This window comes from Apteryx rowi, unplaced genomic scaffold, assembly GCF_003343035.1.
Source record: "Apteryx rowi isolate R43461 unplaced genomic scaffold, aptRow1 scaffold_96, whole genome shotgun sequence".
NCBI lineage: Eukaryota > Metazoa > Chordata > Aves > Apterygiformes > Apterygidae > Apteryx > Apteryx rowi.
Genome location: NW_020451271.1, coordinates 1,162,380 through 1,174,053, shown reverse-complemented (window position 1 = coordinate 1,174,053; position 11,674 = coordinate 1,162,380).

Below are 11,674 nucleotides of genomic sequence, written 5' to 3'. Positions count from 1 at the left end.
GGGGTCGAGCCGCCACCGCCCCGGGCCGCCCGGCGCGAGGGCAGGGCCGCGGCAGGGGCAGGGTCACGCGAGTCCTCCATTTAGGGTGAACTTTGTCCCGAGCGGATCAAGTTTTCAAAATAGAGCAGCCGTTAAACGGTCTGTCTTCCAAAAGTGTCCTTTATTCCCAGTGGGCTCTTTTTTTTTTTTTTTAATACATGTTTGCATTACTTTGGTGATACTGAAAAGATCGTGGAGGCCAATTTCATATTTGTAAGTTATAGATTCAAATTCGTGATACAAACCGGAACAAACTCATTCCGTGAGTAAATTATACAAATCCCACCAAAAAAATGATTACCAGTAGCCTGCTTAACAGTCTTTCCTGAACTGTGYTGGAAACTAAATAAGCATCTTAAAAGTATAAAGAGATTACAATGTAACACTAGTGTAAAGATACTCAGCATTACAGGAATTTTAAGCAATTTATCTGAGTAGATAACTTTTTACCATCGTTGTCTGTGGCAGGTTGGAGAGGGGAAAAAAAAGTCATGTGCTGCTGCCTGAGTAGGTGTACCTCCCCCTCGCCCGGCTCCCGCAGCGCCTTTTAGGGGACTGTTTGCTACACCCACAAACACATTCTTTTATGGGAAAGAGTTGGAGTAACAGCAAAGACATCTTGGTAGGATCTCTCACAGTTTTTCCACTATACCCCCTTAACACACACACGCATGCACACACGTTAGTAAGCCAAGGAGCCGGCCCCATGCAGTGTGAATGTCAACAGCTCCTCTCACGTCTTGGGTTATTCGCTCCACTGATCCAGGCAACCAAGTTGCTGCTGTGGCCTTAAGGGCCACTGCAGGCACAAAAAGTATTTTGGGCTTCTCTGGGAAAAGCCTGAAAGTCAGACTACTACACCATGTAGTTCTCCTCGGACCTAGTCAATCTCTGTCTTCTTGGATTTATGGGGAAAGCACCTCTATGGGAGAGGGGGCAGTTTGTGGACATAGAGGCATCACTGCTGCTCACGCAGCAGAGTCCACACAGTCACCCAGAGACACGACCAGTAATCAAAGGAGATAACGCTGTCCTATGCTTTCAACTGAAAAAGGTGTTGAAAACCTGATAGCACGTGATGGTGCTGTATAATACATTCCCTGTTCTTCATAGTGGTCTACCAAAAAGTTAAAAATAGCAAGTGGAAACAGTGTTTAAAAAACTCTATGCAGTTTTCAGTGCACATGCTCTGAGTATGCTTCTACCAAATTTGCTGGGTTTACAGTCATTCTATTTTTAAAATATATTTCTCTACTTTCTGAAAAAACTACACAGACGCATCCTCCCAATTTACTAAGTGTAATCAAATCAGTTTCAGTTTTCTCTTGCAGTGTGTTGACAAACCAGAGAGAGAGTAAACAGCCTAGAAAGAAATAGTTACTTACCTGAAATGCTGCTTTTCTGCACATACCATTTAACTGCATTCCTAATTTGGCAGCCAAGCACCTTAGCAAAGCATGAGTCAACTGGGAACTCCCCTCGCTTTCAAAGATTTAACTTCTCCAAGATTTAGGGGCAAGAGAAACTCATTCTGAGACCAACTGTCAGCAGCCTCACTGCTCCCCCTAGAAACTTGTTTCAGTTTCTTGTTTAGCAGAAATCAGAGATTGCAAAGCTTCCGAGCATAAAAAAAGTTTAAAGAATATCACTGTGATAGGACGAGACAATCTAAGAAATGCAGCATTTCTTTAAATTTAAGTATTTTACCATCTCACCAACAATGGGACATCCACTGGGACTCGGTCAAACGTTACATCCCAAGAAAAAAACAACCTTGGTGTCTTTAGTACGTGCCCTTTTTCTGAAGGCACAGATCCTCAGCTCCTATAAATTATACCTCCTTAGGCTGTGGCCTATCAAATCAGCTGGATTACTACTCATGTAATAAAATTTTGAAGGAAGTCTCCAAACATTTTCCAAAATTGGTAGAAACAGAATCTGTAAATGGCACTTTCACAAAACCAGCAGAATTATGGCAGCTCTCCAACTCCTCATCCACAGTAGGAAATAGAGAGTTAGGAAAAGTATTGCACACATTTCAACACTCAAAGGTATGTGACATATGTTAACACACATGCATACTCTGTTAGTACAAGAATGAAGGAAACACATTATTGCATGGCTGCTACAGAGCAAAAAAGTTTGAAACCTTAACTTGTGCTTGAGGTAAAGTGGTAAAGAGAAAGTCATAACTCCCCACGTTATCAACAAGCACTTTGAAGCTCAGTAGGAGAGTAACGAAACAGCAACATGGAAGTCTTCATGATTAGCCTTATTGATAACAGCTTATTAAAATATCCAAGGGATGACAGGAGTGAAAATTCACTTGTAATCACCCAGCCCTTTGTATGCTGTTGGAACTAAGTAATCCGTCTGATGCAGGGAGCCATTTGGCTAGCAGATTAGAAAGAATTTGCATTAATGGCAGAGAATTTCAGCAGCAGTTGCAGAGCAAGGGTATGTGTACCAACAAAACCCAAGTGAATTGCTACACTTTAGCTAACTAGGTAAACTTTCAAGGTGGGGATAGTTTGTACAAAGCTGAGCAAGTCACTGTGTATGACAGGCATAATTACTCAGAGATAAGTTAATGTACTTCATAAGAAATATGGCACAGAGATTAGTGACTAGCATTTAAAACATCAGTATTACAAAATGCAAATGATTTACTATCACACTAAAATGTAAAGGAAGGTTATTCAGCAGCCTTTGAAGAACCAGCATCTGCTTTAAAAGGCAGGTATAGTGAAATACGATATCAAGGTCTAGACATTGTCACATCAGAAGAGGGCAGAATGACATCTTACAACATTGATGAATAGAGCCCCCAAAAACGCTAGGCACAGTTAGACCTTAAGGCCACAAACATACACCTCATTCTTGACAACACAGTCCAGGCATTTTGCTTATTTGAGAGCTGCTAATGCTAAGGACTGTGCATGATGAGCCCAGAGCAACACTGCTTTAAAAAGGCTCTGTAAGTACTTCTGCTTCCTCACACCCTGAGCACTGCAATGGTTCAAACTGCTCATCGGTTCCAACAGAAAGTACCTGTGCCAGCTCCATAACCCCCCAGCAGCTTCTTCCACAGGGCTGCTTTGCTTTGGTGAAGGAACATGTAGTTCCCAGGGAAATTCTGTACAGATAAACCCCAAACCTCAGGAACAACTCATCTCACAGCCTCTCTTTTACCTTTCTCTCTATGTGTGCAAGGAGAGATACAAAACTGAATCTTTGACTCCTGATCAGCAGACTTGTGCTTTGCAGTGCTTGGTATTCAGGATGTCATTCCACAGCCTCAAATAATCCAAGGCATTATATTTTGTCCCATGATTGGTGGGAAGTGGCTCCTAAATTGCATGACCTGAAAACACACTCACATGTTTTTTTCAACTCTGAACATTACTTCAGCCAAATGGAGAAGGGGCGAAAATTAAAGACAATGGTTTCTTTTTCTTTCGCAAGTGAAAGTTTTACTCAAAGCTTATCAAAAATAAGGCAGCAATGGAAACACACAAGACTGAGAAAGTAAAGTGGCCAAAAGACACAGATGATGATGACATGCCATGTGCTAAAGACAAACAATATTCCCTTTTCAGGAAGAAAGTGTTCAACTTACAGCATGTCGAAACACTGAAAGCACATGGACAGTGGTTAGTATCAGGAAGCAATAGACTTGTCTTAGAGCTAACAATGTTAACAACTTCAGCTGAAAAGTTAAAAGTGTTAGAAATACTTGTGCTACAAGGAGCCACCCTGTGGCATCAGCAAGCTAAGGGAACAGAGGGCAAGGCAGGGTAGACTTTTTTTTTTTTTTTTTTTTTTTGAAACTGAAGCCAGCAGGAGTGACAAAAGCTGGAACTGGCCCAAACAGCCACATCTCTGGCAGGGAACTCCTTAACTGAGGAACTGAACCAGAACAGCAGAGGGGCAGCAGCCTCTGGCAGTCTGTGTCCAAATGCCACTCACCTGCCAGGCCTTATATGGTCAAAACTCTTTGAGGGACCTAAGTGTTCCCAGTTGCCACACACTAGGGAGTGTAATAGGTGTAACACTATTCTAAAGATTTGTTCTGTTTCACGCAAGTTTTCTGATATAGTAATGCTAGCTCTCAGAGGAAGGATAGCAAAACATACCTCTCTCAAGGCTAACTAGAGCATCCAACCAGAGATTTTAAAGGAGGAACCTGTAGAAATGCCCTCTCGTGTGGCACGCTAAGGTTCATCACTGTGGTTGCATTGATACACAGGCAACCTGTCTGCACTCTCCACCAAGTCTCTCAGAAGTAATCCAAAAGTAGACCATTTACTAATCATAATCTGGATGGCTGGAAGGCAACACTAACTGAAGTGCCGGCAGTACAGAGGTGAAAAAACAATTTGCTCTCCTCTTAAACAAATTCACCACTAAATTTTCTAAAATAAGAAGCGAGATCACTTAGATTTTTTTTAATCTAAATTTCTATATTACACAAATTAGTGCCTGGTTGCTCACCTCAGTGGTCCAGTTCTGATTATTATTGGAGACAAGACACAAGGTTAGTCAGGCCACCTCCTTAATCAGGAATGACAGTGAGTTCTTATAAAAATGGAACAATACTAGGAAACCAACCTACACCACACAAACCCTGCTTGTGAGGACGTCTGCTCCTGGACTGTGACATGAACCAACAGTTTCACAGTCAGTTTTGTTTTCACCCTGCAGAAGCAGCAAGTAAAGACTCCCATTTCCATCTCTGCTCAGTAGAACATGCCTCTTCTTATATGGAGAGACATAGTTATCGCAACGCTGACAATTTCTGACCTTTGTCCTTAATAAATGGAACACATCATATCTAAGAATGAAGTCACACACCCGACAAAAGCATCAGCTGACATAAAAATACAGCAACTCATCTGCTTAGCAACACAAGCTGCCACAGACATCACTTCCTTCTTAAATACAAAGTTCAGTTCAAGGGCTCCACCCTGACTCAGAGCCGCCTATAAAATTGGATCTGACTAGTTGAGAGATCACGTCTCCTTTCTGTGAGCAGGACTTTCCACAGCAACTACATTTCATTGGAACTTCCTATCTCAGCCTGGGGGAGGAGGGAGCAACAGGGAAGGTGCTCATGAGTGTGGGAAACACCGCTTAAGTCACAGAGTTCACCTGCCAAGGAAGTGAGAGTTTGACATGCACATTTTCATTCAGCTTTCCTTCAAGAAAGGTTTTTCAGACAAGGTCCTGAACAACTTGTTCCTTCTATGGATTAGAGAGCAGGAGTTATTTGTCACTATTATTTTCTGCTTTAAAATACTCAAGAAGTATCCAGAATACATTCAGAAATACCTAAACATGTGGTTGTTACTTATTTTAAAATGGGGGAGAGGAGGGAGAGGGATTTAAAACATACAGCCAAATGCACAATAATAGTATCCTTGAAAAAATAATCATAAACTTGTTATTTTTGTTACCTATGTTAATTGAGAAAAAGATGCATTTAAAAGTGTGTCTTAAAACTGTTAAACTAAAAAGGCAGTAAGGAACACCTCATATGTGTTAAGATTTATAATTCTTCCATGTATTTTTTGTAAAGACTTCATAAAATTGCCGGTCAACAACAACAAAAGGGTCTATTCACTCATACACCTAAGTTAGACGTGATTTCCCTCCAATTCTTTTTCTACTCTGAAAGAGAATCAACGAACGAGATGATAGTTTTCTCATTAAACTCAGGTTCACTCCCCTCCCTCCTTGGTAAACTTCTAGAGACACAGGGCTGGGAGGGATCTGAAGAGACCATCTGGTCCCAGCCGGCTGCACAAAGATAGGATAAAGTAGTCCCAGACAATCCCCAACAGATGTTTGTAACCTGTTCTTAGAAACCTTCAATGAAGCAGATACCCTAACTTTCCGAGTAGCTTGTTCTTCTATTTCACCATAACAATGACTAGAAAGTTGCTGTTGTATCTTCACCCTYCCTCTCCAATATTCAGCTTAAATCACCCCCCCACCCTCCTAATATCCAACCTAAAACATCCTTCCTCTGTACACAGCTGATTTACCTCATCCTCCCCCAGCGTTCAAGAACAGTTGATCAAACCTATTCTAACATTTTGTGCATGGGAAAATTTGTCAAATCCCCCCTAAAACTTCTTTTCCAGGCTCAGCATATTTATTTTGTTCACCATTTCCTTTTATATTCTACATCTTTCATCTTTGTTGCTCTGCCCTGTACTCTTTGCATTTTTTTTCAGCTCAGAACACAAAACCAAACACAATGCTACAGCTGAGGCCTTACCAGCACTTAGTGGAGTCATCTTTATGCCTTACTCTATGACTTACATATGCCACCTATTGATAAATCCTAAGAGAGCATTGCATTTTGCAAGAGTATTGCATTGTCCATTGCCATTTTGTTAGTGATTCTCTACACACCCCATATAACCATCTAACTTGTTATTCCCCATTTGTATTTGATTTCTCCTTCCTGTGGAAAGAAATTGGTGATTGTTTTAATTGAATTTCACTTTTCCATTTATTAAGTTCATGTTGGTTTCTGATCATCCATGGTGTCACCATCCTTCGAGCTTGGTGTAACTGAGACATTTCACAAACATGCTGGGCATTACACCAATCTATATTATCCTTTGTGTTTTCTTACACTGTATTTATCACAGTAGTATCTCAATGCCTTACAGCAGACGGTAGAGACATCACCAATGACTCTCTTTCCCTCGCTCTCTCGTCCTTTCTCTCTCAAGAAGGGTGTGCATGGAACATTTTGTTTCAGAAGCATATAGGGACATATGTACAACCACTGCACATCTGTAGAGGGGAGACAAAGTAAAGTAAATTATTCCTTCCAGTAGTTCAGACCCATCCCCGAGAAAACTGTTTCAGAGATAGTTACATTTAAAGTTTATTGTAGAGTCCTATTGTGACAGAGTAGCAAAGTTGTCAGGTGGGGTCTTCATTTCATTGGCACAGAGCACTTACAGAGAAGGGCCAAAACTCTGAATATGAATTGATATCCTATGGAAACAGCACACTAGGGAGGAAAAGATAACATGCACACACAATAGCCTGCATTAATTACTGTGGGTACTGGGATATTCCAAAAGTCTGCGATACATTAAGTAAGCATGTAAGGACTTAAACTTACTTGTATGATCTTCATTGCTTTTCACAATCCAGTCAAATGTGTATCCCTTGCACAGCACTTCAGGCAAGGTGACACTGACAGGGTAGAGTCTTATTGTTAAAGTATTTAAAACAGTGTACCACTCATTGCATTTTACAAATACTGAATTTAAATTTGAATTTAAGAAAATATCCTCTGAAAATACCAACTCACAGATAAAGACACCCCACCCCACATACCCATTTTACAAAAGAGACGTTAGGTCTGATCCCATGAGATGCTGAGTGCTTGTCATTCAGGCTGATGTTATGTGGAAGCAGAGGTGCTCAACACCAGCAAGTGTCAATTATGAATAAATAAATCTAGAGTCACAGACCAGTGTTAAAAACACTGCCACAAAACACCTCATTTTGTATCGCTCCATTCTGCATCTTTTCTGTTTGTGTCTTGCATAAATGTCTACAGTTTGTCTTGTCCTTAAAGAGAAATGCCTCGGCTCTGCAGCATGAAGGGAACTCCCCTGGAAATCTGCCAAAAATTCACCTTTCACATGCATAAGTTTGTTTATACTTTGTGTATTACAAGCAACTTGCACAATCATATTTACTTGTACATTCTCAGCAGATGAACAGAAATTGTTTATTTCAGTTAAGGCAATACAACCTTGTGTCTTCATCTTGTGCTTGCAGAGGAGGGAGGAGATGTGCATTGCATTTGTAATGCCACAGGTCACACTTAGCAGGCTGCGCACCAAGTATCACTGCACTGAATGGCACAACTTTTAAGCAATGGACCAATAGTTTTCTCTCTTAATAAATGCAAGCTAGAACACATCATATTTTAGCACTGAGAGCACAGACTATAATATTGCTTTTAAGAAGGCAGGATTTCACTTTAAGGTCTTCTGTAACTTAAGAGAAAATAAGATGTAAAACGGTGGTTAGAAGGCAAAGACCACAGATACAGTGTTAGCACTAATATTCATTGTTCCATTTTTGGTGTGGTAAGTTACCAACATGACTTTTGAGTCCAAATGCTGCACATGCAGTCAGGTTTTTTTTATTTAACAAATAATCTGTTACACATCATCTCTGCCTTGCCATCTGCAGGAAAATAAGAAAAATTGACAATGGAGCTACGAAAAGCTTAGACAAGATGGCATCCTTATTCATGCCAACTTCCTAGAAAACAAGTTTAATTTTGCATAAGAGCTACTGGTTTTCTTTAAAGGTATTCTTTAATTTTTTAGTTACATTTGTTCTTGTATGGGTACAATAACTTGACATGCTGCACTATATACTCCCCCAAACATTTATGTTATTGAATCAACATAAAAAAGGTAGATATTACTTGGTCTAGTGACTACAGCTTTGTTACATTTGTGGCTTAGTCTTAAAGGCAAGCAATTCTCAGGGCCTTGATGAAAATGAATGGCAACAGTATGGAGGGCGGAGCAGGAAAAGGCCCACTTCCACTTGGAATTGCTTTCTATAAGCCTCCTTGCTACCTAACAGGCAATCCCAGGGCTTACAAGCATTGCCCCACGGGAGCCCTTCTGAAAAAGACACAAATACATAGTTTAGTCTCGATCCTGGGGGGTGTGTGTGTGTGTGTGGAGGGAGTGGGTGAGCCTTTGGAGAAGTAAAGAGAGGGATCATGTGTTCAGTTCAACAAGCTGGAAAGACGTTTTTCTGTCACAACCCTTCACAGAGATTTAAGGCTAGCAAGCTGAAGATTCCCAAATAAAAGAAGCAGCAGTTAGTTACCACAATAAAAAGATCAGCGTATCTAGGCTTTGGATTTTTGTCAGGCAGAAAATATAATTATACATCATTAAGTTCTCTAGTGCCAGAGATGGCAGCATGTCTAACACTTTATACTGTCCTCAGTCCTTTTTCATATTTATACCCAGGCATAACAGCATCATAAAAGTTAGCATCAAAGCCAGTAAGAACTTAAACTTTCATCCCTAGAAACAATCTTTTGAAAAACACTGATATGTACTACACAAGAAAAAAAAAAGTGTACTGAAAAAAATTACATGCAATGCATATTTTTAAAATCCTCACTGTTCCCTCCCCAAGTCCAAAAGCCATAAAATTCCAGCAGCTTGAACTACTGTAAGAATTAAAAACCTATCCTTCACCCCAAATCAGAAGTTTTACTACATGTTTTTCATCTCTTTTAAAATAAAAACACAAATCCAGCTTTTAGCAGAAGTGAGACTATTGCTTAACCATGATCAGATATAAGCAAAGGAAAACAAATAAATGAACCTGGGGCCTAATGTTGTCAACATTTGTTCCATATACAGCCCTTTACTCAATAGTGCTCAGCAGTAACACACATGGTAGTTTTTGCAAGATCATGGCCTTGTTTTAGTATAACACAATCAAGATAATTTTTACAAGGTCAGAAAGTTGGAATAAGAGGAAACAAAATCCAGGCCAGTTGTGTCTGGAATCAATTAAGCTTATGTGCTTTTCAGATGCTGCTTGTCTTTCTATTAAATACTATTTCAATGTATACATACTATTAGTGTGCATCTAAAAGTATGCATTACATACAATATATTTCTCCATATATTTAAACCCATCTAAAACAGGGGTATTGGGTGGCTAAAAAAGGAGAAGGGAGTTCATCTGTAAGAGTTTTTATGGTTTCAGTTTGAGTTTTCAGTTTAGTTATCTGCCCCCTAAATGACAAACTGCTCCAAACGTTCAAATGTCTAGGCATGCCTGTGGTATACTCTACCTGTCAAAAAAGAAAATTAAAACTGAAGGAGATGTCCAGGCAAATATGCACTATGCCTGCTTGCAAGTTTTCAGCACCTCTTTGAGTTTTAAGATTTAGAGAAAACAGAAAACATTATTTCATTTTTGTAAGATGAAACTTCAGTGTCTAAATGCCATATATAGTACAGAATCCACTGCAAAAGTCTTTAATGAAAAGTTGACTTTAAGGGGAATTTCCATTTTCTCCACATTGTTTTTTCTCTAGATGAGACCAGTTTGGTTTATACTAAAGTTAAAGTCAACGTTGGTACAGAAGTCATGTGAAGGGATATACAATCCAGGAAGATTTTTGGTGCATTCACATGTTCTTCTTGTTAAAAGGTTTATATTTATACACAAAAAAGCTCACTTCTGTAACCCCTTAAGGATCAAAATATTTAACTTCGCTGCTTCTTCTCTCCTCCTCATTTTGCCAAATACAAAAGTAAAGTGAAAGAAAGCATTCTTCCTCCCCTGCAGTAGTTTTCTAATGTGAGAAGCTGAAATTATTTTGAGGATATCATTATAAACAATAAAACACATTGAATGAGGTTTAAAAACCCCTACATATCTTAATTTTTGTTCCAAGCAGGTTAGCTACATTGAAGGAAATAGCCACTCGGGGAGCCAGGTGCCACACTGCACAGGCCAGGGGCACCTCAGCCCAGGCCAGGGCTAGGGGGGATCCCGGGAGTAGCGCTGGCTGAATGTGCGTGGAGGGGGCAAGCTGGGCTGCCCTTGCAGAGAGCACAACAAATGCAGCCTCGGATGCAGGGAAGCATTTTACTGCTGAAACCATCCCCTGCACACCTCTCCCAGCACTTCTCCTTGCCCTCGCACAACAGTACAGCTCCATGTTCGCACAGCAACAGGAGCGCCTTCACCACTAACCGCGCCGTGTACAAAGAGCATTTGTTGACCAGTGAGGTAAATACAACGTTAAGGAAGGAGCTAAAACGTTTCCTCAGAGCAAGCGAAAAAGTGGCCAGGCTTAATTATGCCAAGGAGGAACCAGGTCCCATACCCAGAATACGGCGAGGGGGTGGGCACTTGCGTTTTGCCCTGACTTTGTGCCCTTCCCCCTCAATTTGGGGAGAATTCTTCAAGTTTATTAACTCTCTTGTGCTAAGGAGAAATTTACCCTTGTAAAGACGCCGACTCCTGGAGAGGGACCCGCACACCAACGGAACAGCCTGCCCCGCCGGGCTGTTCTGCGCTCCCTCAGTGCGCGCATCCAGGGGGAAACACAGCAAACAGCCCGCCACCGGCCTCGGCGACCGGGGCGGAAACGTTACACCTCAGGCTCCCGTTACCCCGAACCAGCGCGGCTCGCGGGAAGCCCAGCGCGGCCGCTGCCTCCGCGCCGCGCCCCGCGAAGCCCCCGCAACGGTCGCCGGCGCAGGGGGGCTGCCGGTCCCCGCCGCGAGCAGCCCCCCCAACGGTCGCCGGCGCAGGGGGGCGCACCGCAGCAGCCTGGGCACAGGAACAGAGCGAGCGCTGGGCGCCGGCTGTGCTCCTGAACGAGATCATTCCGAGGGGGGGTTTCACAGCCGGGGAAACAGGGTATCGGCTGCTTTCGTGCCACCAGGCTGCGGGACACTGAGAACAGCTCCGCCGCCACGAGCGTCGCCTCACAGACTCTGCCAGCGCCGCGGCGGTCCCGGCGGGAGGCTCCCGCCTCCCCCACGCCGCCGGCCGGACCCGCTACCTGCGCCCCTCCCCCGCGGGGCAGCCG